Here is a 27,115-nt window from a genome sequence, read left to right as displayed (position 1 = left end):
TGGGAATTTCCAGCAGCTTTTGAATGGCTTTCCAAGTCCCCCAAACCCCGCCCACTATCTTAAACCGGGCCTTCTTATAATATCTCCGGTCCACCTCCCTCAGAAGTAGCCCAGCCGCCTTCTTCCCCAATAAAAGCTCAAAAATGGATGGGGGATCCAGACTATCTCCCTGGGCCGCTGCCGGTCTGGGGACAGATTGAAAAAGTATTGACATTTGAGCCATAAGGCAGGAAAGATGATATAATCGAAGGTTTGGTAGTGTTAAATGGTAGCGGCAGTTTCAGTTGATAACCTTTCAAGTATTTGCCCGGCGGTAATCGCCTCTCATACCACTCGATAATTTACCAATAAAAGAGGCAGGCGCCGGAGACTGGAAGGCAGGAAACAAAGTTTTATTCCGTCGGAGCAGAACACATCAGATCAGACAGCAAGGTATCGTCACAAGGTGCTCTAACTGCATCTCTGAGACCTGGTCTCTTATACACTGGTTTATTGCTTTATTATACATAGTACATTCTTGAGATTCCCTTGATGCGCGGGGGAAATATCCCCTGAAGCCCCGGTTCAGATCCGATCCCACACATAGATACAGTAGAAGTTCCCACCCCATCCACAGTAGGAGATGGCTATTGCGCAGCAGGGTATTCCGCCAATTCCTGGGGGGGGGGTGTGTGACCGGTCGGGTCTCAGGGAGTAGGGGCTTTGATCTACTGTAATCCCTTTGACGTGGGGTGTTTCCCTTACAGTAGGGGCAATAAACTGCATCCGCAGGGCTAGGTGATGGCCTGGGACCAGTTCAGACAATGGGGCGCAGAGGAAGGGGGTTATCAAAGGAGAGGCATGACCATGTATGGGTTGTCGGTCGGAAGTGGTCCCGTAGCAGGGTCGCGCAGAAGGAGAGAGTTTATGGCCTGTATGAGAGAGCGGGGGTGGCCGGCGCGCGGGGGATGCTCGCAGCGCCGGGGGAAAGCGCTGGCAATCGAGAGTGAGCGGGGAGAGAGAGTGGGGTGCCTAAAATGGCGACCGTGCATTTGCTATGCGTGGCGCTGGGGAGAGGCAAGATGGCGCAGATAATGTTCAGTTTGCAAGCTAAATTTCCACAGTCCTCCCTTTTAACATATCTCGCCAGCTTGTCCGGCCAATATTCACCTTTGTTAGCCTTTCAGTTACAGTATCGTCAATGTTCGTCATACATTTAAAGATACAGAGTCTTTAGGGTAGGCAGGAGTAATCTGACACATTTGTACATTGTCTCATACAGTTTGATAAAGTAGGCGAGGAGGAAGTACATTCAAAGTTGCAGTATAGTCGTGTACATGGCTGGTGTTGTATGAATGTTACTATACAAAGTTACATTTTCTTAACTTCTCAGTGTACAGTCGGAAGTGATTGATGCAACATCATGAAGAAGATAGTTAATATAATAAGGTGGTTGGGAGAGGATTTTCAACTTTGACATGGGTCCTTCTTTCCAGTGTCCTTGTTTTATAAAGAGCTATCACTGGTAAGCTCTCATTGTTGTTCTTCTTTCGTTGGCACTGTTGAGCACCGGCGGTGGAGCTAAGGTCCAGCTCAAATCCGATTTCTCACGTGGCAGGGTGTGACCACTCACTGTTCTTTGATCACAGTCCTGTTCCTTAACACAGTTCACCACAGGTACTTTGAGACAGGGTGCCGGCCTTTTGTTCCTCGGTAGTAGGTCAAAGTCATAGTCCAAATGAAAGAGGAAGAGAGAATGGGGTGGCGTGGGATCGGATCAAAAATGCGGACCAAGGAGAGCAGAATCTTTCAGCACTGGGCCCATCAATCGGGCCCGACGGGTTGAGACTTCAGGCACGCTGGTCAGTGGGCAGGGGCCTCGATGTAGCCCTTCGCGCTTATCGTTCTGATAATGGTGTCTCGTCTCACACCCTTTTTGCTTCGTCGCTTCCCCCTTGGTCGATGTCATAGATGCTTTATGATCCGCAGCCAGACTGTGCGTCACGTCCGACCCCTCTCTTCCGATGGCTGCAGGTTATCCTTGAATAGGTTATAAGAAACGAAAGTCTTAGGGATTTTGGCAGGGAAGACATTTACATACTTCATTCTCTCTCCCAACCACTGAGTAGTTGCGGAAATGCTCTTATCTGTTACTATATGATTGGTGTCTATTAACTCTGGTGTTAAGGTGCGTGTTACTAATCTATTAATTACTGCTGTGGTGCAGGGTTCTGTGGGTGTCCCTGTCCATCGTCTGGCCTTCTAGGTGTCAGTTTCTGCGCCCTATAATACAAGGTTTGGTAATTCCCGTAAGTGTGAGGTGCTACGGTCATGCGTTCACGAGTATCCTTTTCATACAGTAGGTGACCCTTTATCAGTTTAAAACAGGGTCATCAGCTGTTTCGTTCGGGATACTCTGAGACGGCTAGTATAGGGCTGGAGTTATCTTTGGGAGAACAGGGTGCTTTAGACATTCTATTTCGGGCTAATTGGTCAGGGGTAATTCTGGGCGGTGGAGATGGTGTCCCTTAAGAACAAAAACCACTGACATATAGTCCCCGTGTTGAGGGTCAGATTGGGAGACATCAGTCGTCTTACCTGTCCTTTCCTTCTCAGCCGATTAGGCTTAACGTTTGTAAAAAGGAGAGGTAGTAACGTGGTAAAGTATGGTCGTTTTTGTTTCTGTCAATTAGTTCGAACACCACTGTGTTCAGGCCAATTATACACTTACCAAAGAGGTGTATGTCGTTAATTTATTCAAGAAGAAAAGAGGGCAAGAAAGAGCCTTTTGCGAGGGAGGGGGAGAGAGAGTGAGAGAGAGAGAGAGAGAGAGAGAGAGAGAGAGAGAGAGAGAGAGAGAGAGAGAGAGACGTGTGCATCAAGTAGGCTATTTTGGCATACATACGACACAAAACGAGAGAGAGAGAGATGGGTAAGATAATAGGCCACTTGGTGCACACACAACATGGAGTAGCATGGGTCTGTTCCATGTAAGAAAACACAAGCGGGGAAAAGACATAAATTCGGTGATCACGTACACACAAATGCCAGATAGGGTGTGACAGTACATGCATCAAGACGGAGACTCAGGGCTGCGTCGAGCACGGGGACCTCTCCTTTCCTGTCCTCTATTCCTATGCATGCTGCGTACCTTTAGTATTTTGTAGTTTATCTTATGGGTTGTCTGACCCTTTATTCTCCTCCCTTTGATCGGTGGACGCGCACTTCAATCATACAATGACGCTCTCTTCAAGTGACCCGAACATGAAATGCATACACATTCATATCGTATAATCGTAGTACACACGCACAATCATATCATACAGTTTTTCATGTTCCCAATGGTGGTCTCTAATTTTACGCACTATCTCACAACGTTTGTCTATGTTTTCCCTGATATTGAACTTGGTGCGGTCCATGTCCACTCCACTCTTCAGTCGGAACTTCGTCGTGACCTATAGAGGGGAAAATAAGAGGGGAGGGGAGGTGCAGTATTCAAAATACCCCAGCGCGCGCAGACACGAAAAGTTCTACCTACCATGTACCAGGCTAGCCGCAGGGGTGGGTAATACCACGGACCTATTATTCTTTAGTTCGAGGCAAAGATGCTCTAGTTCATTCATCTCCTAAATTCGGGTTCCCTGGTCGTGCATGTATTTCTCAATTGGTCGTGTATTATGGTGCAGGATACCATACCTTGCGTGCGACATATACCTTAAGTTATAGTTCATTATTGATTTGACAATTCTTGGAAAAAGGGGGGCAGGCGTGATGGGTACAAATTCCGTTAAACAAAAATATTTTAGGCAAATTGAGTCCGTATTATCTGTATGCTTTCGCTTAGGAGTGACAATCTTTTATTTAAAAGAGAAACCTTCAACAACCCAGATGATTAGTCATGACACTGATTCCGTAATTCCTTTTTAAGAAGCCCTTTATTTAAAACAATGTCAGTGTAGAAATACGGGCCTACAGCCGCTATAGGCCGGCCACGGTGCGAGAGGCGTCGAGCAACATGAGCAACACTAGATTAACATAAAAATCGGTTCCCCCCCCTCTCCCCCACCATCATGTGTGAAAGCATCGCATACATATATTTATATATCTCTTTTTAACACAAATGTCACGTGGCTGGAACGCCACAAGGAGTTGTAGGCCACTCCTACATCAGCGCCATCTTGGGGCGGGGTCGGGCCAGTGCACAGTCTAAGTCTTTCCATGAATTAGCTGTTGAACCAGAATTCCTTTCGGTAGTTCGAGAACTTTCGTTAGCGTCAACTTTGCGTCAGCATGGCGTCACTGCAACCTTGTAGCAATGCCACGGTTTGTTCTTAGGGCGGGGCAGCAGGCGGGTTCTTCCGCCGACGCTCTACTGTCTCACTGCACCGAGCGGAGGCAAGGTGGCTGCCGCCCGGGGGCAAAAAGAGCAATGGTGGTGGTTTTGTCCTTACCGGAAGTCCGCAGGAGTCGAATGTCAAATGACTCCAACCAATTCTGCAAGGCTGAGGGGAGCGTTCTGTCAAGGGTGGGGCCCATGCCCTAGCAAACAAGCTTTCGAGTCCAGAATAGTCTCACGGTGGGCCAGGCCTGGAACCGGAGGGGTCAACCGCCGGAGTTCAAGGGCAGCAGTAGCAGCAGCTCTTCGGTACAGTCACCGGAGAGGAGCCAGCAGCAGTAACAGCGGCAGTTCGGATGGTACTGCCACCGGGGTGATTCCAGTAGCAGTGACGACAGCAGTTTGGATGGTATCACCACCGGGGTGGGTCCCCGATTACCTTGCTGCGGGGCCCACTCCTCACGTCGGGTGCTAGCGGCAGTCCTGGTGAACCCGGTGCTTGGGTGGTTGCCTGGCGGCCGCGTGCAGGGGTGCCGGCTCAGCCGAACGGCGAATGAAGTGGCAGGGCGCAACTCAGCTGGCTGACGTGTGAAAGATGCGGTTGGGGTGCCCTCATCTGCTGGCGAGCCTCCACCTGGGGAGGTGGGGGAGGCCCGTCCGCGTCGCCTCCCCCCGCCAGGGCACCCTCCGTTATTGAAGGAAGAAGTGACTGGGAAGATCCGCACAGCGTGCCAGGGTGAAATTCAGCAGGCCGATGAAAAAGATGGCTGGGTGCAGCTTAGCTGGCCGGCGAATTAAAGACGGTTGGGTGCAGCTTAGCTGGTCGGCGAATTAAAGACGGTTGGGTGCAGCTTAGCTGGCCGGTGAGTCAAAGACGGTTGGGGTGCCCGGCGAGCCTCCACCTGGGGAGGTGGGGGAGGCCCGTCCGCGTCGCCTCCCCCCGCCAGGGCACCAGCCCTCATTAAAGAAAGAAGAAGAGAAAGCGGAAAGGCCCGCACAGCGTGGCGGGCTCCGCCTTGGTGTTGCCAGAACTTCGGCGCTTCGTATAGCCTCCGGCCTATTCGCACAATCGCCCGCCACTGATGTCAAGGGATTTTTGCATGGCTTTTATAGCCCAAAGTCAACTAAGAGGGACCGCCCAAAACAGGCCAATGTTGCAATTTCGAGGAAGGAGAGGCGAGGACGGTGTCACGTGGACGTTAAGGCTTTGGGATGGAGGTTGCAGCAGACTGTCATGTAAATAGTTGTTTTAAAACGTGTTTTAACCTGTTTACCCTGTTGGTGTGTTTGTTATATCCTATAAGTTATTAAAATGTTATAACTACATTACTTCGTTGGAGTGTTTGTACATATTTGTAGTCTGATGACGAGCACAAGGAGGTTACTGTGCAATCGGAAAAATAACATAGCCCAATTGTGCGCGATCTAGCCCTAGTTTGGTGACGTCGATGGTGGGTGTCAGCAGGCTTCCGTTTGTGCGGGATTTTGTCATGCTTATTGGGCGGGGTGGGCAGTAGGGCAGACATGTTTAGGTAGCGAGAGTAATGGAGTCGGGCTACCTCGCGGTCGTCTCGACCGTGAGCTTGACTCCTTCCCTTGGTTTCATATGTCCCACAAAGGGCTAACTCCTAGCGTTATTTTAGTTTTTGTAAGGTCAAAAAAAGGATCCTACCAGTGCCTTTACTATCTTGTCGATTCCTGTTCGTTCATCCTTAGTTAATCGATTCATTCTGGTGGACTCTTTCTTTCCTATCTCATGGTCGTCTGGCGTTGTAGTCGACGTTGGGTTCGGCACAAGAGGCTCAGCCGGCGCGGAGGCCGTGAGGGCCGAGGCCCCTGTACTGCTTTCGCTCGTGTTCGGGGGTTGTGGGCGTTGCACTATTGATTGGGAGGGTGCATACGGAGGGGGCATGTAAATGATCGGGGGACCTAACAGTAACTCGTCATTCGTTCGCTGCTTGGAGGACAACTCAGGGTAGAGCAAAGAAGGGGTCCTAACAGCGTACTGGCCTGAGGTTTCGGGCTCCTGTCTTAGTTTAGTTTCCCTTCTCTCCTTTATGTCTTCTTCTAACTTTCTAGCGGCAAGGTGAGCTGCCTTTCGTAATTCCTTTTCTGCTTTTACTTCTTCCCTCTTTTTCCGTTGCGTCGCTTCTTTGCGCCACATGCCGATACTGTCAAGCATAGTAGGCGTCGTCTTATTGCTACGCAGAGCTATTTCTAGCGTCTCTATCTTATGGTCGTCGAAGGATCCCATCAGTGGCCACTGACTCTCGGGGTCCTTCTTTGTATATTTATGCCATAGCTTGGTATAAGCTACGGCGACTAGTCCATATTTAGTGAACATGTCCTTATTAGGGGTGCCCTCCAGTGGAGCCAGATGGTTCACCTCTAATAAGCGGTCCGGGCAGAACCAACTACCAATCAGTGGGGAGAAGATAGGCATGACGGGTTTCAACGGGGACAAAAGTCAGCACTACCTATCTTTTCACTGCTTGCAAAGACTAGACAGAATCTCTCTATTCTTCGTTATTTGCAAGCAGAGAATACTTCCAAAGAACCAATATCGAACAACTAGTGTTCGGACAATCAATCAATCAATCAATCAATGGGAGATAAAGATAGGCATGACGGGTTTCAACGGGGACAAAAGTCAGCATTACCTACCCTTCACTATTTGCAAAGACTAGACAGAATATTCCTATTCTACGTTATTTGCAAACAGAGAATATCTCAAAAAGCACTATTCTCCAAAACAATCAATGTTCGGACAATCAATCAATGGGGAGATAAAGATAGGCACGACGGGTTTCAACGGGGACAAAAGTCTGCGTTACCTACCCTTCACTATCTGCAAAGGGAGAGAGAGAGAGTATTTCTACTCCTCCCCGTTTGTAGACAGCGAATATCTCAAAGAGAACAATCAATGAGCACAATCAATGAGCAATACTAGTATTTCCAAAGCATCAAACAATCAATCAATTATTTCTCAATTTGTCGTGTATCACGACCTTACCCGGACCGCGTGGACAGTTTCTCGTCTTCCGCCTCCAGCGCCCGATCGTCCTCTACTCTCCGTATTTGCCGCGGCACTCCTGATGGTTCCCAGTCAGGACCGTAGATCACTCGAGAGAGGTCTGCTCGGAACCAGTGAAGTTCGGATGATCGGCTGCCAGACGAGGGTCTATTGGGCAGGAGCTCTCCCGATCGTTGCAGTCGTTCACTCTGTCGTCGGGACCTCTCCCACTGGATCCACGTGTCGCTGATGGGCCCCACGTTGGGCGCCAATTGTTAAATGGTAGCGGCAGTTTCAGTTGATAACCTTTCAAGTATTTGCCCGGCGGTAATCGCCTCTCATACCACTCGATAATTTACCAATAAAAGAGGCAGGCGCCGGAGACTGGAAGGCAGGAAACAAAGTTTTATTCCGTCGGAGCAGAACACATCAGATCAGACAGCAAGGTATCGTCACAAGGTGCTCTAACTGCATCTCTGAGACCTGGTCTCTTATACACTGGTTTATTGCTTTATTATACATAGTACATTCTTGAGATTCCCTTGATGCGCGGGGGAAATATCCCCTGAAGCCCCGGTTCAGATCCGATCCCACACATAGATACAGTAGAAGTTCCCACCCCATCCACAGTAGGAGATGGCTATTGCGCAGCAGGGTATTCCGCCAATTCCTGGGGGGGGGTGTGTGACCGGTCGGGTCTCAGGGAGTAGGGGCTTTGATCTACTGTAATCCCTTTGACGTGGGGTGTTTCCCTTACAGTAGGGGCAATAAACTGCATCCGCAGGGCTAGGTGATGGCCTGGGACCAGTTCAGACAATGGGGCGCAGAGGAAGGGGGTTATCAAAGGAGAGGCATGACCATGTATGGGTTGTCGGTCGGAAGTGGTCCCGTAGCAGGGTCGCGCAGAAGGAGAGAGTTTATGGCCTGTATGAGAGAGCGGGGGTGGCCGGCGCGCGGGGGATGCTCGCAGCGCCGGGGGAAAGCGCTGGCAATCGAGAGTGAGCGGGGAGAGAGAGTGGGGTGCCTAAAATGGCGACCGTGCATTTGCTATGCGTGGCGCTGGGGAGAGGCAAGATGGCGCAGATAATGTTCAGTTTGCAAGCTAAATTTCCACAGTCCTCCCTTTTAACATATCTCGCCAGCTTGTCCGGCCAATATTCACCTTTGTTAGCCTTTCAGTTACAGTATCGTCAATGTTCGTCATACATTTAAAGATACAGAGTCTTTAGGGTAGGCAGGAGTAATCTGACACATTTGTACATTGTCTCATACAGTTTGATAAAGTAGGCGAGGAGGAAGTACATTCAAAGTTGCAGTATAGTCGTGTACATGGCTGGTGTTGTATGAATGTTACTATACAAAGTTACATTTTCTTAACTTCTCAGTGTACAGTCGGAAGTGATTGATGCAACATCATGAAGAAGATAGTTAATATAATAAGGTGGTTGGGAGAGGATTTTCAACTTTGACATGGGTCCTTCTTTCCAGTGTCCTTGTTTTATAAAGAGCTATCACTGGTAAGCTCTCATTGTTGTTCTTCTTTCGTTGGCACTGTTGAGCACCGGCGGTGGAGCTAAGGTCCAGCTCAAATCCGATTTCTCACGTGGCAGGGTGTGACCACTCACTGTTCTTTGATCACAGTCCTGTTCCTTAACACAGTTCACCACAGGTACTTTGAGACAGGGTGCCGGCCTTTTGTTCCTCGGTAGTAGGTCAAAGTCATAGTCCAAATGAAAGAGGAAGAGAGAATGGGGTGGCGTGGGATCGGATCAAAAATGCGGACCAAGGAGAGCAGAATCTTTCAGCACTGGGCCCATCAATCGGGCCCGACGGGTTGAGACTTCAGGCACGCTGGTCAGTGGGCAGGGGCCTCGATGTAGCCCTTCGCGCTTATCGTTCTGATAATGGTGTCTCGTCTCACACCCTTTTTGCTTCGTCGCTTCCCCCTTGGTCGATGTCATAGATGCTTTATGATCCGCAGCCAGACTGTGCGTCACGTCCGACCCCTCTCTTCCGATGGCTGCAGGTTATCCTTGAATAGGTTATAAGAAACGAAAGTCTTAGGGATTTTGGCAGGGAAGACATTTACATACTTCATTCTCTCTCCCAACCACTGAGTAGTTGCGGAAATGCTCTTATCTGTTACTATATGATTGGTGTCTATTAACTCTGGTGTTAAGGTGCGTGTTACTAATCTATTAATTACTGCTGTGGTGCAGGGTTCTGTGGGTGTCCCTGTCCATCGTCTGGCCTTCTAGGTGTCAGTTTCTGCGCCCTATAATACAAGGTTTGGTAATTCCCGTAAGTGTGAGGTGCTACGGTCATGCGTTCACGAGTATCCTTTTCATACAGTAGGTGACCCTTTATCAGTTTAAAACAGGGCCATCAGCTGTTTCGTTCGGGATACTCTGAGACGGCTAGTATAGGGCTGGAGTTATCTTTGGGAGAACAGGGTGCTTTAGACATTCTATTTCGGGCTAATTGGTCAGGGGTAATTCTGGGCGGTGGAGATGGTGTCCCTTAAGAACAAAAACCACTGACATATAGTCCCCGTGTTGAGGGTCAGATTGGGAGACATCAGTCGTCTTACCTGTCCTTTCCTTCTCAGCCGATTAGGCTTAACGTTTGTAAAAAGGAGAGGTAGTAACGTGGTAAAGTATGGTCGTTTTTGTTTCTGTCAATTAGTTCGAACACCACTGTGTTCAGGCCAATTATACACTTACCAAAGAGGTGTATGTCGTTAATTTATTCAAGAAGAAAAGAGGGCAAGAAAGAGCCTTTTGCGAGGGAGGGGGAGAGAGAGTGAGAGAGAGAGAGAGAGAGAGAGAGAGAGAGAGAGAGAGAGAGAGAGAGAGAGAGAGAGAGAGAGAGAGAGAGAGAGAGAGAGACGTGTGCATCAAGTAGGCTATTTTGGCATACATACGACACAAAACGAGAGAGAGAGAGATGGGTAAGATAATAGGCCACTTGGTGCACACACAACATGGAGTAGCATGGGTCTGTTCCATGTAAGAAAACACAAGCGGGGAAAAGACATAATTTCGGTGATCACGTACACACAAATGCCAGATAGGGTGTGACAGTACATGCATCAAGACGGAGACTCAGGGCTGCGTCGAGCACGGGGACCTCTCCTTTCCTGTCCTCTATTCCTATGCATGCTGCGTACCTTTAGTATTTTGTAGTTTATCTTATGGGTTGTCTGACCCTTTATTCTCCTCCCTTTGATCGGTGGACGCGCACTTCAATCATACAATGACGCTCTCTTCAAGTGACCCGAACATGAAATGCATACACATTCATATCGTATAATCGTAGTACACACGCACAATCATATCATACAGTTTTTCATGTTCCCAATGGTGGTCTGTAATTTTACGCACTATCTCACAACGTTTGTCTATGTTTTCCCTGATATTGAACTTGGTGCGGTCCATGTCCACTCCACTCTTCAGTCGGAACTTCGTCGTGACCTATAGAGGGGAAAATAAGAGGGGAGGGGAGGTGCAGTATTCAAAATACCCCAGCGCGCGCAGACACGAAAAGTTCTACCTACCATGTACCAGGCTAGCCGCAGGGGTGGGTAATACCACGGACCTATTATTCTTTAGTTCGAGGCAAAGATGCTCTAGTTCATTCATCTCCTAAATTCGGGTTCCCTGGTCGTGCATGTATTTCTCAATTGGTCGTGTATTATGGTGCAGGATACCATACCTTGCGTGCGACATATACCTTAAGTTATAGTTCATTATTGATTTGACAATTCTTGGAAAAAGGGGGGCAGGCGTGATGGGTACAAATTCCGTTAAACAAAAATATTTTAGGCAAATTGAGTCCGTATTATCTGTATGCTTTCGCTTAGGAGTGACAATCTTTTATTTAAAAGAGAAACCTTCAACAACCCAGATGATTAGTCATGACACTGATTCCGTAATTCCTTTTTAAGAAGCCCTTTATTTAAAACAATGTCAGTGTAGAAATACGGGCCTACAGCCGCTATAGGCCGGCCACGGTGCGAGAGGCGTCGAGCAACATGAGCAACACTAGATTAACATAAAAATCGGTTCCCCCCCCTCTCCCCCACCATCATGTGTGAAAGCATCGCATACATATATTTATACATCTCTTTTTAACACAAATGTCACGTGGCTGGAACGCCACAAGGAGTTGTAGGCCACTCCTACATCAGCGCCATCTTGGGGCGGGGTCGGGCCAGTGCACAGTCTAAGTCTTTCCATGAATTAGCTGTTGAACCAGAATTCCTTTCGGTAGTTCGAGAACTTTCGTTAGCGTCAACTTTGCGTCAGCATGGCGTCACTGCAACCTTGTAGCAATGCCACGGTTTGTTCTTAGGGCGGGGCAGCAGGCGGGTTCTTCCGCCGACGCTCTACTGTCTCACTGCACCGAGCGGAGGCAAGGTGGCTGCCGCCCGGGGGCAAAAAGAGCAATGGTGGTGGTTTTGTCCTTACCGGAAGTCCGCAGGAGTCGAATGTCAAATGACTCCAACCAATTCTGCAAGGCTGAGGGGAGCGTTCTGTCAAGGGTGGGGCCCATGCCCTAGCAAACAAGCTTTCGAGTCCAGAATAGTCTCACGGTGGGCCAGGCCTGGAACCGGAGGGGTCAACCGCCGGAGTTCAAGGGCAGCAGTAGCAGCAGCTCTTCGGTACAGTCACCGGAGAGGAGCCAGCAGCAGTAACAGCGGCAGTTCGGATGGTACTGCCACCGGGGTGATTCCAGTAGCAGTGACGACAGCAGTTTGGATGGTATCACCACCGGGGTGGGTCCCCGATTACCTTGCTGCGGGGCCCACTCCTCACGTCGGGTGCTAGCGGCAGTCCTGGTGAACCCGGTGCTTGGGTGGTTGCCTGGCGGCCGCGTGCAGGGGTGCCGGCTCAGCCGAACGGCGAATGAAGTGGCAGGGCGCAACTCAGCTGGCTGACGTGTGAAAGATGCGGTTGGGGTGCCCTCATCTGCTGGCGAGCCTCCACCTGGGGAGGTGGGGGAGGCCCGTCCGCGTCGCCTCCCCCCGCCAGGGCACCCTCCGTTATTGAAGGAAGAAGTGACTGGGAAGATCCGCACAGCGTGCCAGGGTGAAATTCAGCAGGCCGATGAAAAAGATGGCTGGGTGCAGCTTAGCTGGCCGGCGAATTAAAGACGGTTGGGTGCAGCTTAGCTGGTCGGCGAATTAAAGACGGTTGGGTGCAGCTTAGCTGGCCGGTGAGTCAAAGACGGTTGGGGTGCCCGGCGAGCCTCCACCTGGGGAGGTGGGGGAGGCCCGTCCGCGTCGCCTCCCCCCGCCAGGGCACCAGCCCTCATTAAAGAAAGAAGAAGAGAAAGCGGAAAGGCCCGCACAGCGTGGCGGGCTCCGCCTTGGTGTTGCCAGAACTTCGGCGCTTCGTATAGCCTCCGGCCTATTCGCACAATCGCCCGCCACTGATGTCAAGGGATTTTTGCATGGCTTTTATAGCCCAAAGTCAACTAAGAGGGACCGCCCAAAACAGGCCAATGTTGCAATTTCGAGGAAGGAGAGGCGAGGACGGTGTCACGTGGACGTTAAGGCTTTGGGATGGAGGTTGCAGCAGACTGTCATGTAAATAGTTGTTTTAAAACGTGTTTTAACCTGTTTACCCTGTTGGTGTGTTTGTTATATCCTATAAGTTATTAAAATGTTATAACTACATTACTTCGTTGGAGTGTTTGTACATATTTGTAGTCTGATGACGAGCACAAGGAGGTTACTGTGCAATCGGAAAAATAACATAGCCCAATTGTGCGCGATCTAGCCCTAGTTTGGTGACGTCGATGGTGGGTGTCAGCAGGCTTCCGTTTGTGCGGGATTTTGTCATGCTTATTGGGCGGGGTGGGCAGTAGGGCAGACATGTTTAGGTAGCGAGAGTAATGGAGTCGGGCTACCTCGCGGTCGTCTCGACCGTGAGCTTGACTCCTTCCCTTGGTTTCATATGTCCCACAAAGGGCTAACTCCTAGCGTTATTTTAGTTTTTGTAAGGTCAAAAAAAGGATCCTACCAGTGCCTTTACTATCTTGTCGATTCCTGTTCGTTCATCCTTAGTTAATCGATTCATTCTGGTGGACTCTTTCTTTCCTATCTCATGGTCGTCTGGCGTTGTAGTCGACGTTGGGTTCGGCACAAGAGGCTCAGCCGGCGCGGAGGCCGTGAGGGCCGAGGCCCCTGTACTGCTTTCGCTCGTGTTCGGGGGTTGTGGGCGTTGCACTATTGATTGGGAGGGTGCATACGGAGGGGGCATGTAAATGATCGGGGGACCTAACAGTAACTCGTCATTCGTTCGCTGCTTGGAGGACAACTCAGGGTAGAGCAAAGAAGGGGTCCTAACAGCGTACTGGCCTGAGGTTTCGGGCTCCTGTCTTAGTTTAGTTTCCCTTCTCTCCTTTATGTCTTCTTCTAACTTTCTAGCGGCAAGGTGAGCTGCCTTTCGTAATTCCTTTTCTGCTTTTACTTCTTCCCTCTTTTTCCGTTGCGTCGCTTCTTTGCGCCACATGCCGATACTGTCAAGCATAGTAGGCGTCGTCTTATTGCTACGCAGAGCTATTTCTAGCGTCTCTATCTTATGGTCGTCGAAGGATCCCATCAGTGGCCACTGACTCTCGGGGTCCTTCTTTGTATATTTATGCCATAGCTTGGTATAAGCTACGGCGACTAGTCCATATTTAGTGAACATGTCCTTATTAGGGGTGCCCTCCAGTGGAGCCGGATGGTTCACCTCTAATAAGCGGTCCGGGCAGAACCAACTACCAATCAGTGGGGAGAAGATAGGCATGACGGGTTTCAACGGGGACAAAAGTCAGCACTACCTATCTTTTCACTGCTTGCAAAGACTAGACAGAATCTCTCTATTCTTCGTTATTTGCAAGCAGAGAATACTTCCAAAGAACCAATATCGAACAACTAGTGTTCGGACAATCAATCAATCAATCAATCAATGGGAGATAAAGATAGGCATGACGGGTTTCAACGGGGACAAAAGTCAGCATTACCTACCCTTCACTATTTGCAAAGACTAGACAGAATATTCCTATTCTACGTTATTTGCAAACAGAGAATATCTCAAAAAGCACTATTCTCCAAAACAATCAATTTTCGGACAATCAATCAATGGGGAGATAAAGATAGGCACGACGGGTTTCAACGGGGACAAAAGTCTGCGTTACCTACCCTTCACTATCTGCAAAGGGAGAGAGAGAGAGTATTTCTACTCCTCCCCGTTTGTAGACAGCGAATATCTCAAAGAGAACAATCAATGAGCACAATCAATGAGCAATACTAGTATTTCCAAAGCATCAAACAATCAATCAATTATTTCTCAATTTGTCGTGTATCACGACCTTACCCGGACCGCGTGGACAGTTTCTCGTCTTCCGCCTCCAGCGCCCGATCGTCCTCTACTCTCCGTATTTGCCGCGGCACTCCTGATGGTTCCCAGTCAGGACCGTAGATCACTCGAGAGAGGTCTGCTCGGAACCAGTGAAGTTCGGATGATCGGCTGCCAGACGAGGGTCTATTGGGCAGGAGCTCTCCCGATCGTTGCAGTCGTTCACTCTGTCGTCGGGACCTCTCCCACTGGATCCACGTGTCGCTGATGGGCCCCACGTTGGGCGCCAATTGTTAAATGGTAGCGGCAGTTTCAGTTGATAACCTTTCAAGTATTTGCCCGGCGGTAATCGCCTCTCATACCACTCGATAATTTACCAATAAAAGAGGCAGGCGCCGGAGACTGGAAGGCAGGAAACAAAGTTTTATTCCGTCGGAGCAGAACACATCAGATCAGACAGCAAGGTATCGTCACAAGGTGCTCTAACTGCATCTCTGAGACCTGGTCTCTTATACACTGGTTTATTGCTTTATTATACATAGTACATTCTTGAGATTCCCTTGATGCGCGGGGAAAATATCCCCTGAAGCCCCGGTTCAGATCCGATCCCACACATAGATACAGTAGAAGTTCCCACCCCATCCACAGTAGGAGATGGCTATTGCGCAGCAGGGTATTCCGCCAATTCCTGGGGGGGGGTGTGTGACCGGTCGGGTCTCAGGGAGTAGGGGCTTTGATCTACTGTAATCCCTTTGACGTGGGGTGTTTCCCTTACAGTAGGGGCAATAAACTGCATCCGCAGGGCTAGGTGATGGCCTGGGACCAGTTCAGACAATGGGGCGCAGAGGAAGGGGGTTATCAAAGGAGAGGCATGACCATGTATGGGTTGTCGGTCGGAAGTGGTCCCGTAGCAGGGTCGCGCAGAAGGAGAGGGTTTATGGCCTGTATGAGAGAGCGGGGGTGGCCGGCGAACGGGGGATGCTCGCAGCGCCGGGGGAAAGCGCTGGCAATCGAGAGTGAGCGGGGAGAGAGAGTGGGGTGCCTAAAATGGCGACCGTGCATTTGCTATGTGTGGCGCTGGGGAGAGGCAAGATGGCGCAGATAATGTTCAGTTTGCAAGCTAAATTTCCACAGTAGGGCCATGCCCCCTCTTTCATACGGGAGTGACATAAGCTTCATGGAGCGCCTGGTCTTCCCGTATTGCCAGATAAATCTGTTAAATATTGCTTCCAGATTTTTTCAAAAAATTTTCCTCCAACAATAATGGGATGGCACGAAACAAATAGAGGACCTTCGGGAAAATTGACATTTTTAGGACGTTTACCCTCCCTACCAGAGAGAGGTGTAAAACGTCCAACCTTTTTAACTCTGCTGCTTCAATCGATCCCATGAGGGGGCAATAGTTTTCAGAAATTATCTTATCCACTGAGGCGTTAATTCTTACCCCTAAATAAACTGCTGAGTCTACATATCTGCTATCTGACTTGGTGATGTTCTTGGTGCAAATAATCTGGGTTTTCCCCTCATTAAGCAAATACCCAGACCTGCTACCAAAGTCCTTCGCCAGCTCTGCAAGTACATGCATAGCCTGCTGCGGGTCGGTGGTAAGAACCGCCAGATCGTCGGCGTATGATAGCGGTTTACTTGTGTACCCATTCAATATCACTGGGATAATCTGAGGGCAGCCCAAGATTCTTAGAATGAGGGGGTCTATGTATAACGAGAAGAGTATCGGGGAACAGGGGCAGCCCTGACGCGTTCCTCTCTTAATCACAATTTTCTCCGAACTCTCTCCCATTACTGACACCCTGGCCACCGGATCTTTATACATAGCTCTAAGAGCTTTGATGACCTTGGGACCAAATCCCCTCCCTACAAGGATCCCCCACAAATACTCCCAGACCATGCGGTCAAACGCTTTCTCTGCGTCGAGGAGGATCATGGCCATCTCTCCCCCCCTGGCAGCGTGGGCATCAAACAAAGCTATAGCTCGACGAGTGTTGTCCGTAGTGCCTCGCCCAGGCACAAACCCATGCTGCCAGGGAGAGACAAGACCGCCAATGACCCTCCCAAGCCTTTTGGCCCAGATTTTCGAATATAATTTAGTATCCGCATTAATAAGTGATATAGGCCGATAGGAGCCTGGGTTCTCCTTGGGTTTGCCCTTCTTATGAAAGATAATTATATTGGTCTCTTTCCAGGAATCTGGAATGTCACCTGTGCACAGTATGCCATTGAAGAGATCCAGCAAGATGGGTACTATTTCGGATTCAATGCTTTGTATACTTCAAGGGGGATTCCGTCAGGGCCTGCTGCCTTACCGCCGGCAAGTTCACGTAGGGCATCCTTAATCTCACTACCAGTCATGTCCCTATCTAACTCTTCTCTTGATGCTTCGTCGAGCATAGGGCCCCCATTGCCATTCTCCACCGTTTGTTGAGCTTGATGCTCAGCTTGATGGCATTCTTCATTGTACAATTTTTGATAGAAATTTTTGAAAACTTTTAGAATATCCTTAGACTCCGAGTAATTCCTACCATCCTCTTGTATGCTCGTTATGATGTTCCTCGTTCTATCCTGTCTAATACGAAGTGCCAGAACCCTGCCTGCCTGCTCCCCTGTCTCATACCGCTTAGCCCTTGAGGCCTGATAATCCCCAACCGCCTTCTGTGTGACCAATTTTTGAAGATCGGCTTTAATGATCGCCAAGCTTCTTTGGCTCTCTGTCACATCAACACCACTACCAATGGCCCTAATATGCAGTTCCTCTGCCTTCGCTAGATCGGCCATAAGCCTGTCTAACTCTCCCATGTCCGCCCTCCTTAGTCTTGCTGAACAACTTATGGTTTCTCCCCTAAGAGCTGCCTTAAAAGCGTCCCAGACGCCGTTTCTAGATGTACTGTAGCGGTTTGTGTCAAAGAACTCCCCTGTCCATTTATTAATATGTTCTAAAAATCTTTGATCCGAAAGTAACCTTCTTTCAAAGGTCCAGCTAGTGTGGCTTTTCCCTGCGAGAGCTAATCTGCAAGATAAAATCAAAGGATTGTGGTCAGAAATTATTCTTGGGATCTTCTTAATACTAACTTTATTCAGTTCTGACATTGAGATAAAGAAGTAGTCTAATTTGGAATATTTTTGAAACGGATTCGAGAAATACGTATATCCAGGATTCTGTGGCTCCATTTCACCCCAAACATCCTTTAACCCGTGTGAGCTTATAAGGGAGGACAAAGCCCGAAACACTCTGGGTTTTCGTCCTGTGTAATTAAATGCATTATGCCAATCAGTAGATATATTTAGGTCACCGCATACTATCAAAGGAGTTGGCCAACCCGCTAGCTCTTCCTCAAGGAAGTCAAAAATATCTGGATCATCACAATTTGACCCGTAGATCGAGCAGATTGTATAACCAAAGCTCAACTCTGCGATGACCCACCTACCCAAACTATCGCATTTAACCCACTTCGCCCCCCCTAAAGATACTCTACCCAAGATTGCAACCCCCCTAGTTGTAGAAGTCTGTGATGTGCAGGCTATCAGGTCAAAACCTCTTATACCAAGTAAATTCCGTTTGGCCCACGGCAGGTGGGTCTCCTGCAGACAAAGTACATCTATCCCATTATATTTAACAAAATGGTCCAACTTTTGGCGCTTCTTCCAGTCATTCAGTCCGCTAACGTTAACTGTACAAATTTTAATGTTCGGCATAATATAGATTCCTAATCAACCTTGCCATTCCATTCCCTACTTGAGTCAGAATATTCTGTATCAATATCAAAAACATTAACCACACTAAGGCGGATACAACACTAAGCCAGCCAAATTCGAGACTGCCTATCTCCCTACAACACCAGATTATCTCTTTTTTACTTTTTTCACCCCACTCCCAATTTCCCCGCCCCGCTCCCCCCACACCCCTCCTAGTCCCCAACCCCCCCACACCCTCCCCTGCTTCCCCTCGATCGGGCGCTCAGACCTTGTCTGTGTGTGTGATGTAAGCAATGGTCGCAAGTGAGGAATATAGAAAAAAAAAAAAAACGCCGTCTATAATCTAACAACTCACCCTAGGAATAACCACAAAATATAGAAAATACAACGGAAAGGCGGCGCCTGGAAACCAAAAAGGAAAGAAAACAGAGAAAAAGCACTATGACCCTATGGGGATATCCTAGACAGACATGAAAACCAGACTGTTTCTCTTTTACACAAAACGCCTAGTTGCCCAACGAGTCAAGGTACTCCTTCGCCTTTATCTCGGAGGCGAAGTAGTGGGTCCTCCCTTCATTAATAACCCTTAACTGAGCAGGGTTAATCAGATAGGCTTGCACTTTTTTTTCCTGGAAGGGTTTAATGAGCTGACGAAGTCTCCATCTGCTTTCTACCATAGCATGGCAGAAATCTGGACGAACGAAGAATGACATCCCCTCACTAGTCCTCCTCGCATCCGGTCTTGCTTTCTCTGCAATTAATTGCCTTAGTACGAAATTGCCAAGAAATATTAGAATAGCCCTTGGCTTGTCCCCTTCCCCCGCATTTCTCCGAACTTTGAAAGGAGTACGATGTACCCTCTGAATTTCACAGGGCCAGTTCCAGCTAGAGAGCTCTGGGAATGCTTGGTCGAATAGTTTGATAGTGAACGCTCTGATGTCTAAACCTTCGACCCCCTCCGGAATCCCAAGGACCCTGAGATTGTTCCGTCTCAGTCTGTTTTCCATTTCCTCGAGTTTCCATTGTATATCTCTCACTTGCGAGCAGTGGGCTTCCACTTTGATTACTGCATCAGCAGCCTGGGCCTCTGTTGAAACGACCCTCTCCTCCAGGTTCGAAACTCTGTCACCCAGAGTCGTGCAAGCCTTGGACAGCTTCCTCACGGCCCCCTGCATTTTACTCAAAGCGGCTTGTGACTTCCTGCTATCTTGGCGAGTCTCCTCTCGGTGAGCAATAATTTCTTGGTGTATCAATTCCAAGAGCGACACTTGAGATGCCTCCGTACTAGGGCTCCCTTGCAATGGCATAGCCGATGAGTGATCCCAGCTAAGCTCATAGTTAACCTGCCCCTTTGAGCCTGCCACAGGCCTTACCGCTGTAACAGGGGGTTCTTGCTCCGGATCCCTATCTGTACCCTGCATGTTGCCCTCCAGCGTCAATGAGATTAACCAACAACTCAGTTGTACGACCAGCTATGCTTTGAGCCCTTGTGACCCTACTAAGGAGATCGCCAAAATGATCAGAGATCTTACGAATCAAGGGATTGAAGAAGGTTTTCTTTCGGAACCGGAATGCAAGTTCCTCAATAGAGATAATCCGAGGATTCCCACAATCTACACCATCCCGAAGATTCATAAGAACTTACAAAAACCACCGGGAAGACCAATCATATCCGGATGTGGATCAATATTGGAACCCCTGAATCAATATCTGGATAGTTTTTTACAGCCGTTTGTGCAGGAAACAAGATCATATCTTCGCGATACGATGCACACTATACAGTTATTTGAGAATCAACCATTTAATAAATCAACACAACTATTCGTCACACTGGATGTGTGCTCACTTTATACGAGCATCCCACAGTAAGAAGCAATTGAAGTCATCAGCAATATACTGGATACTCGCCCTAAACCACACTGGATCCCTACGGAATTTTTGGTGCAACTATTACAGATTGCAACGACGAAAAACTATTTCATCTTTCAGAATACCTTCTACTTCCAATGCAGAGGTGTAGCGATGGGCGCTGGATTCGCGCCTAGTCTGGCGAATCTGTTTATGGATGATTTCGAGGATAAAAACATCTACTCAGATCACAACCCATACATTGACAATATATCAGCTTGGAAGCGATATATTGACGACATCATTATGCTGTGGACTGGAACTGAGAATCAACTGATGTCTTTCTTGTCTTGGCTTAACTCTTGCAGTACGGACATCCAATTTACCCTGACTCACAATAAAGATTCCATTCCGTTCTTGGATTTAACATTAGAGGAGGAGAATGGTAGAATAATAATGAATCTTTACAAAAAACCAACTGACAGAAACACCTTGTTACAATATCATTCACACCACCCTAGGAACCTCAGGGATAATCTCCCTTACGGACAATTCCTGCGCCTACGCCGTAATTGTAGCAGAAGGAAGGACTATTTTAAGGAGTCTGATATCCTCATTGTCAAATTAAGGGAGAGAGGTTACCCAAAGGGACTCCTCAACAGAGCCAGAAAGAGAGCCTGGTATGGACCCAGGGAATCCCTGCTGGAGATACAACCCAAGAATCAAGAGATGGATAAGTTGGTATGTGTTACCACGTTTAACACCCGCAGCAACGAGATAATGAGGGTGATCAAGAAATATTGGAATTTAGTTGGTTCGGAGATTAACATGCCCGCACCCCCTTTATTTGCTTTTAAGCGTGCTAAGAATATCAAAGACCATGTGGTGTCTTCCTATTTAGAACCACCTAGACACCCTGACACCAGATCATTACTCAGTTTACCACCCGTAACTGGTCATCATAGATGTAGTAAATGTAAAGTATGTCGATACACTGTGCCTGGAAATAATTTTACACACCGGGGTAAAACATACAGCCTTGATCAATTCACGAACTGTAATACCCAAAATGTCATCTATGCAATCAGATGCCCATGTTCCATGATTTATGTAGGACAAACGACCCAAAAAGTGAAGAATAGAATCCAACAACACACAAGTAGAATAAAATGCAAGACACAATGTGCTCCCCTTGTGGAACATTATACCACTATGGGTCACACTCATGAACAAATTGAATGGTGGGTTATTGAAAAAATTATTATCCATCAGAGGGGCGGTAATGTGGCTAGTTCCCTCAAATACAAGGAATGTCGTTGGATACATACCCTTGAGGCTGTTGATCATGGGCTCAATGAGCATGAGGAGACCTACATTCAAATGAATAGATTGTAAGTTTCGACTGTATACTGTGAACTTACCCCCACATTTTTGTTTTGCATAAATTCAACTGTCTTTCAACGTTGAGCTTAACATGTGATCAAAGCTGTATCCTATCGTTTCCCAATTTGGCTTGTTTTCCAGACAAACTACATTAATGTAAATATGTGAACTTGGATGGATCTGGATGGATAACGCCTTCGATTCCCCGCTCATGGAAGATTTAATGCTTCCTTGTGCCGAGTTTTCACTAATGTGTTCCACGGGTAATTGTGTGAATTCCTCATGCAGTATAAATACTGTTTATCAAACATTATATGTTAACATCTATGTCTTTATTGAATATATTCTCTAGGGAAATATCGTTTGTGAATCAGCTCACAATTAATCGGGCGCTGATATATATTTTTATGCGGAAGCGATGTATAAATATACATGAGAATAACTTTCTAATCCCTATTCCACCCAGGCGCCCCCCCCCCCTTTTTTGATGTACTACTCTGATTTCCTAGTTGGAGATTACACTTCCAGCAGGTCATTCTGGGACTCCCATTCCAGGGCCTTGGAGATTCCGCATCCAGTTCACGTTTTTCGAATAATACCTGCCTCAGACTTAGCCCACGTTCCATGTCGTGTTTTCGATTTGGCTGACTCAGATTTTTCGCGCGCGTTTACTTAAACAGCTGACTGTATCTCCAGGTTCAGCGCTTTGTTTGTCCGGACTGTGAGAGATTGGAAGCGGATTCATTCTGCTCAAAGTAAGTTTGGGAGCATTTACATGTAGGTCAGAGGTGCACGTTTTTCAGCGGCGGGCATTATTCACTCTGTGCTGCTTTTGTCCCTGTTTTAGTCAATTTCAGAGTTTTCGATTGTAACGGGTTGCTGTAGGGCGTAAATGCAAGTTTCTCAACCGAATCGTTTCGGTTTGTTCAATTTCATAGCTTCAGAATATAGAGGCCACGCAAACTCGAATACTTTGGTTGCGTATTGTTAGCTTGAGTATGCCTTTTATCATGACGTTACTAAATTTACTTAATTTACGTTCATGGGGCACTGTAGACATATGCATCAGCCCGCATAGGATCTTGTCATTGCTCTGGGAGTTACCATTTAGTGCTGATACCAATCTAAGGATGGTATCTTAGATTCAGGCTCAGACCTTGATAGTGCATTTAAGTTTATGAATAGGTGGCTATTTAATTTAATTCCTTTGTTTACTATGCCACTAACGAAATCTAAAATACGTTTGTTTGTAGAAATTGTTGATCGCCTTGACGGTATTTGTCTGCCCTGCGCAGGAGCTTCGTAAGGTATGTGTCGGCGATAAGTCACCTTACGGACTATGATTATATAGTATATCATACATGATAGTTAATTTGCGTTATTGCAGGAAATTTTGCCATGTCGCAGTGATATTTTTGATTGTTTTCACCGTATGCGACACAAGGATATATATTCAAACAAATCGATTCTTAGTCCTCAGGTGAGCAGTAGCCACGTAATCTCTGTAGAATAATTACTAAGACACACACATAACTTTGAGTTTTTGATTATATGTTCTGTAATTACAGACTGACCGGTTGTTGTTGTCCTGATGAAGACCCGTCTTTGATGCGTATAAATCTACACGTATTCCTAGGGTCGAAACGTCGACGTTATCTATTTGATTGATCCATGCAATTCCACCATTGGAATATTGAATAATACATATTGTGGTGTTATATGCTACGAACCTCGGATCATCATTCTTTTAAAGTGTTTTTTGTCTAAGTATATGTTCATGATGTCAATTTTATGTTGATTGTTTATGTGATTGTACACTATTGCTCACTAAATGTGTTTATGTATTGTCTGTTGGGTCAGTCTTATATTGCAATAACAATCATGTATATTTAAATATATTGAGAATGAAAATCACTTTGCGTTGGTTAGAGTAATGTTTGTTATGTGTGTGTGTTTTCTTGTGATTAGGTACACTTTTCTGTAATAATCTTTTGTACACATTCAGTGTCCCTTAAATCAAGTTCACTCCCAACAGAACCAATTTTTCCTTTTCCTCCAGAAGGGAGCTAAGTTCATCCTCATCTGACCACTCTGCATTCTCGGACACCGAGAAGAAACATTCACTAGGGACCTTCTCCGCCTGGCCCCTCACCACATCTTCTGGGATAGTCTCGCAGAGGGCTAATTCAGAACTGTCAATGATCTGGGCTACACCCCTCTTGCACTGCTTGTCCACCTTCCCAGGGGGGGACCCGCTGCTGGCGTGTTGGCCTGACTTAGGAATGGCACCAGCCTTATTGTCCACAGTTTTCTCGCTCTCGGATATTCTTCCTGCCGCAGGGCCCCAGCAAGTATCCCCGCGAGTGTCAGAAGCCAGGGTAGACATAACCACTTGCCCGCTACTGCTACCAGATTGAGAGACTTCCGAAGCTTGCTGGTCGCCTACCACTTCCGTGCTCTCTTCAATAACAACTGGCCCCTGAGCTCCCCCGGGTGCCGCCTGCATTGGGTTTGCCTTTGCCCCTTTCTCCTTGCCGCACTTCGAGAACATGTCTGCTATTATGGCAGTAGCCTGATGAGTCTTACCAGCCAGCTGCTGTTTCCTAGCAGAAGGTGATTGAAGTTTCAACCGCAAGTCTGCTTCTTCCAGCACCGCCATTCCTCCTTCAGCTCCTCCTTTCTTCTTAGATGCTGCCGTCTTGGAGTTGATGGGTTTAGGGGCCATTTCAACAAGACTCGACGGACGGGCTCTTCTCCTAGTCATAGGGGTACACAGACTGCCGGAATCCAGATCCCATTCGCGGCTTCTCGCCCTGTTTCTGCACTTCAGCTCCACACGGAGCTCCGCTCCACTCCGCAGCCTCCGCCCACAGACACTCGCTGAACGCCAACAGCGGGAGGCGCGAGCAGCCACAGCAACCAGAGCCCGGAGAAAAGATCTTCCCGAGCCGCGGCAGGTAAGCGAAAGTATCATAACTGCATTGCCGGTACTTTACTCATAAGAGAGCGGCGTATGCGGGCAGCCTTGATCCCTATATGCGCCGATTAGTATCTTCGTCCCACATCCTCCTTGCGACCTACTGCTACCGGCCACAGCTACGCGGCCGCCATCTTGCCCTTCCGCGGGGTCACCGCTTTGCCCGTGAAAGAACTTCCTTGGGGGACTTGAAAGGGCATGTATTAGTTCCGGAAGTGTCTCTGGAAGAGAAGAGATTTGAGGTCAGTTTTAAAAGGTCCCGGTAGAGGTGTTGGTACGGAGCTGTGGCGGAAGCGAGTTCCAGATTCTCACCACATTGCCTGAGAAGGATTGAGCCATTGATCTTTACCTTTTGCGGTCTAGAGCCTCCAGAGATTTTCAGTTTATTCGCCAGGTAGCAAGGGGACGAAGTGTGCAAGGTTTTGTGGGTGATACAGGCAGTTTTGTAGATTGATCTTGCCTCGATGGGAAGCCAATGGAGGGAAGACAACAAGGGTGTGATGTGGTCACTTCTTTTGGCCCCAAAAATAAAACGAGCCACTGAATGGAGAACAGATTTAAGAGGGGAAGGTGGGATTTGGGGAGGCCAGTAAGAAGAGAATTGCAATAGTCCAATCTGGAGAGAACCAGCGATTGGGCCAGGCTTTTAAGGTCTTGCTCCGGGAAGAAGTGTCTAATCCCCCACAGAAGGCGCAGCTGGTATCGAGCATTCTTTGCAATGGAATTGATGTGGGAGAGAAGATTGAGCCTTTTGTCGAGTACAACACCAAGGGATTTTGCGCTGTCGACAATGATAGGTTTGCTGTTAAGTAGATTCAGCTGATCTATCCAAGATTGAACAGGAGGAGGAGAGAGTGCGGTAGAGAGGAGGAGGAGGAATTCGGTTTTGGAGGGATTTAGAATGAGTTGATGAGTTAACATCCAGTTTTGGATAGAGTGGAGAGTAGAGTTGAGGACCGAGATATCGTGAGTGGAGGACACCTTAAGTTAGATTTGGGTGTCATCCGTATAGAGATGGTAGAGGATCCCACATTTACTAAGGAGATTTTCCAATGGTTCCAGATAGAGATTGAATAAAGTGGGTGCAAGTATAGAGCCTTGAGGGACACCTTGACCTACCGCCAATGGAGATGAGAGACTGTTCGCTATTTTGATCATTTGGGATCTGTCAGAGAGAAAAGAGGCAAACCATTTAAGCACTGTGCCTTCCAAACCCATTCTCTGTTGAAGAATGTTAAGGAGAGTGTTGTGATTGACAGTGTCGAAGGCTGCAGAAAGGTCTAGAAGAATCAAAAGACAAGACTCCCCTGAATTGAGTATGCGCAGCGCTTCATCAATCACTTGCAGCAGGGCTGTTTCAGTGCTGCAATTTTGAATGAAACCAGAATGAAAGTTTTGAGAAGATCATTGTCCTTAATATGACGGGAAAATTGTTTCGCTACACATCTTTCTGTGATTTGTGCAAGAAAAGGGAAGTTAGTGAAGGGGCGGAAGTTGTTGAGGTCGTTCGCATCAGCGGTGGTTTTTTTAATAAGAGTGGTAACCTGTCCTGTTTTAAGGGTAATAGTAAGGGAGCCTTGACCGAGGGAGAGGTTAACCAGACCGGTCCAATTAGAAAGAGTATGGGAGTAGAAGTCAATAGTAATGTCACTAGGGATGGGGTCAAGAGAATGGTTGGAGGGCTTTGTTTCGAGGATGCATTTGAGGAGGGCATCTTCAGAGATGGCATCAAAGTTCTGCCAAATGACTAAGGATTTGCGCTCCTCTAGGGGGGTAGGATGAATGACCTGATCCACCAATGATCTCACTTTTTCGTCAAAGAATATAGCGAATTCCGCTGCTTTCTTTGGAGAATCCTCCGGCTTGAGGGTTGGGGGGAGCAGTTAGGATTTTTGTTGAGATCGAAAAGTTTTTTGGGTCCATTTTTGGCTGAGTCGAGGAGGGTTTTGAAGTGTGATGGTTATTCAAGGAAGATGTGTTTGTGTTACTTGGATGTTGCTGAACGTAGCGTAGCAAGATTAATGGTGGATGGAGCTTGTCTCCATTGTTTCTGTAGGATTCTTAGGTTTTTCCTTTCTTCATAAAGGGATTTGTTGAACCAAGGTTCTGAGGGAATAGGCCTTTTCCTTTTGCTTTGAAGAAGAGTGACATTATCGATTTTGACTGCAAGGGCTGCGAGGCATTGGGAGGTGAGATCATTGACGTCCAAGTTCGGATCTAGCTTTGGAAGTGATATAGCAGGATCACAGAGAGTATCGAGGTCAATCTTTTTGGTGTTACGGAACCAGGTAGTAGTCCTTTTAGGTTGGCCAAGAGTTATAGAGTGTGATAGGTGAAGAGAGAAGGGGATGAGGAAGTGGTCAGACCAGTCTACATGAATAGGGAATCATCGTCCACACTGCTGTGGAGCTGTTTGTGGCCCGAGCCGTCATCGTAACTGAGGCTGCGGATCAAGATCGCCGCCACCGGCCCGAACCACCACGCGCTGAAGGATTTCGTAAAGCTAAGGAAGTTGTGAGGTA

The sequence above is a fragment of the Triturus cristatus genome, chromosome 2_1, assembly GCF_964204655.1.
Source record: "Triturus cristatus chromosome 2_1, aTriCri1.1, whole genome shotgun sequence".
Classification (NCBI taxonomy): domain Eukaryota; kingdom Metazoa; phylum Chordata; class Amphibia; order Caudata; family Salamandridae; genus Triturus; species Triturus cristatus.
The sequence above is the reverse complement of the archived record's forward strand: the minus strand, read 5'-3'. Positions refer to the sequence as shown.